The 3,812-nt window shown below is 37.1% G+C and overlaps 1 pseudogene; it reads right to left on the minus strand.

Annotated features, from left to right (window-relative positions):
• The window catches only part of LOC144965272 (ATP-binding cassette sub-family C member 3 pseudogene), a 2,062-nt pseudogene extending 742 nt beyond the window's left edge, over window positions 1-1,320 (minus strand).
• Window positions 1,321-3,812: the final 2,492 nt, after the last annotated feature.

Consider the following 3,812-nt stretch of genomic DNA (forward strand, 5'->3'; position numbering starts at 1 on the left):
TGACATGCCAGAAAAACCTATTCAATTGTTCGTTGAAACCACCTGCGTATAAGATAATAAGCCCTGCCATTCCTGAAGTCACGTTATTATCGGCAATACACATAAGTCCAACAATAAGATTTATAAGACGGGGCAGAAGACCTAATCGAATATGCAAAGCAAATGAGCACCAAATTTCTGTCATATCAAATTTGTTGAATTCGTCAATATGTTTTTCCATCTTTTTTATAAACCTTTTCTCGCGCTCATAGGACCGAACTGATGACAAGCCTCGAATTGTCTCCGTTAAGTGAGCGTTGATGGGTGACGTGTATGCAAATGCTCCATCATGGAGGGTTAGCTCTTCAAATGATCCGGACTCCGATATTTCGCCATCTTTCATGACTATGATCGAATCAACATGTGTTAACCATTCATTGTAAGCCATGTGTAACCAACACCCGGGTTTTTCCACGTAAGATTCCTTTATTACTGACTACCTCATTAAAGATGTGTTTTCCCACATGAGCATCAACTGCACTTAGTGGATCGTCAAAAAGAAATACATCAGCTTTGCTGTAGAGAGCTCTAGCCAGAGAGACCCTTTGTTTTTGGCCGCCAGATAGATTAATTCCCTTTTCTCCAATCTCAGCTTTATCCCCACCTTCCATCATACTGATGTCATGCTTTAATGCGCATGCGTCAACCACACGGTTGTACCTTTCAGTATCCATAGGAGATCCAAACAAAACATTTTCTTGAAGAGACGTATTGAGGGTCCAAGCTTCCTGTGGTACGTAAGCAACTTTCCCTTGGACCTCTACAAGTCCTTTCAGTTTCTCCATTTCTCCTAAAACCGCAGAGAGAAGTGATGATTTGCCTGTACCTACCATCCCAACAACGGCAACCAAACTCCCCACGGGAACATCTATATCAATGTTACGTAGGGTTGGGACATCTCTGCTTATGTCCCACGTGAACTCCCCCTTGGGTATAGTTATAGCTGATTTAGACTTTTGCTTTTTAATCACATTATCTGTGGGAAAGTCATCACCTTTCATAAAATTCTCAATTCTTCTGAGAGCAGCAATTCCTTCAACGTATATTGGGATGAATATGGGCATTAATCCGAATGGATAATTTAATATGTGGAACAAATGCATCGCTGTAAAGCCTGTCATTGGATCCAAGTGTCCGCCATTGAGAATATAAACACCGAACGCTCCTAGTTTTACCAGGAAAGGAACAGCTCGAAACATGCAGTCAATACACGCCTCAAGAAAGCTGATAGAATTGTTGCATTCTTTTTCTTTCTCGCGGATTTCCTGTACTTTGTTCATAAATGACAATTCATATATATATGTATGTGTGTGTGTGTGTGTGTGTGTGTGTGTGTGTGTGTGTGTGTGTACAGCACCATATTTTAGGGTGCTGATGCCAGTTTTAACATTAAATTCACATTTTAGCATCTGGTTCGATCCGACATAATACTGTTTTGAGACGATGGGTCACAATTAGTCTAATATGATCTTGGATATTTCGAAAACTGTAAACACATTTTATGAACTATGTAGGTCATTTCCAACAGCATTTTGCAATGTGACCAAAATGACTCGAGCACATGGAAAAATAATATAGATCGTCCCCATTGTGTGGTTAAATTAGTTGACTCAGAAACATTTGGCAATGTAGCGCGCCAGTAGCTCTTTGTTTACAACTAGTGGGGAATAGATACGTATTTGGCCACGCATTACAAAAGTAAGCTCATCCGAAACATGTCGATTAGTTGAATGCCATTGACATTGACTTTTTCCCTAAGTTGTGTTCATAACTGTAAATGCAATCACGAGGACAAACATATATCAATGAATCATATATATTCCCACAATGTTGGAGTCAGTCTACATCGATGTTTCAGGCCTTTTCAGCCATCGTCAGGACTGTGTGTTACAACAAACCAAACTCATGTCACACACAGTCCTGACGATGGCTGAAAAGGCCTGAAACATCGATGTAGACTGACTCCAACATTGTGGTAAATGTCAAAATTATATATATATATATATATATATATATATATATATATATATATAATATATATATATATATATTAGAACATACGCTACTTTTTAAAATACTCACCAGAGGACTTCATTGAGCTGACGTTGTCTCTTTCACTTGTCCTTGTGGCGCTCTTGATAACAAGTGAAGTCGGTAGAGGGGTATCGACAGTGTAAAGTATGTTCTAGCAAAGCTGCCAACCTGAATCCTCAATAATTTATAATTCTCACAGACAAAAAAATGTGATCTGATCATATATATATAGAGCAGTAAAGTTAGGTGCCCCAAACGTAAACAAAGGTCGAGAAGCACGTGGCAAACCACATGTTCCTGTCTTGACAGCTCACGTTCCAATGTAAATAATAGAAAAAAATAACCTTTAAAATTTGGCTGTTAGGTGGCAAAAGAAACACATATTCATAAATACTCGATCATGCATCAAATAATGTCTAGATATGGATATTTTATTGAACAAAAGGTAAAATTTTCTAAAATTTATCAAAAGTTACAGTCTATCTATTTTTAGACCAGAGCAAATTATTGCGCTGGTGTGAACAAAACGAGAATTATTCGGAGCCTGATTTTCATAATAATTTAGCCTTATATTATTATTTCTGCAACTGTTAGATTTTATGTAAACATATTTTCAATACTGAAAGTGTATTGCCTACAACTCAAACTACAAAATTGGGAGACCTATATTGTGCGTAAATTATTCCGGTCCCTAACGGAAATCACTAGCAACTTGTTATTGTTTACGTTTGGGGCACCTAACTTTACTGTTCATATATATATATATATATATATATATATATATATATATATATATATATATGTGTGTGTGTGTGTGTGTGTGTGTCTGTGTGTATGTGTGTGTGTCTTTAGTAATGTATTTATTTATGTCTTCATTGTGTTCTTTTGTTGTTGTTGTTCGTTGAACAAAAACGATACCGTATATAAAATCCGAAACATTTCGTGTTTGGTATTCTATTTTTAACCTGTTATATTCATTTTGTTGATTACTTTTAACCATATTTTGTGCTCAGCAACGACATTTCCCTTTTTTGTTTTGTTTTATTGAATAAAAATAAAATGTTTACTGTAGTTGTGTAGGACAAATCGGAGTCCTAAATTTGTATTATTATACCAAAGAAAATCTCAGTTGGCAAATCCGTACGGTGTAAAGTATGTTGTGTGTTGTAATCTTACCATGACCCATGCGCACCGTTTCATTCATTGTTTGTTCAATTTCTTACTCCGGGTCAAGGTGATTAATTTAGCATGGAATAACCCCGGTGCCAACGATTGCCTATCATAACAGGCTTGCACCAACAAAACGTCTTTTTATTTCGGCAGCAACGTAAACGTTAAATAACTTGACAAGAATATAAAACGTTAAAGTTCTTTATATTGAAATTATAGACTCCTAGACGCCTCGGTTTCTTTCTTTCTTTATTTTTTCTTCTTTTTTTCATCTTCTTTTTTGTTGTTGTGGTTGACGGGTTAAATTAAATTGACCTTTATATAACGCCATATCCACTAAATTTGCTCAAAGCGCTTTACAAGGGACCCCTGGTCAATAGCAACAGTTAAAATGTAGGACAGGACATGACGGCTGTTAGGCGATATTTCAATTTTTCGGACAAAGACCACGGCAGGTATTCATTTTACACCTGAGTACGGCGAGAAAATGTGAGTAAAGAGCCTTTTCCAAGGACTCAGCTATGCGCCGAGCGCGAGGCTCAAACCCTGGACCTTCCGATCCGAAAGCG

The sequence above is a fragment of the Berghia stephanieae genome, chromosome 1 (genome assembly GCF_034508935.2).
Source record: "Berghia stephanieae isolate SIO BIC M18660-M18661 chromosome 1, UCSD_Bste_1.3, whole genome shotgun sequence".
Classification (NCBI taxonomy): domain Eukaryota; kingdom Metazoa; phylum Mollusca; class Gastropoda; order Nudibranchia; family Aeolidiidae; genus Berghia; species Berghia stephanieae.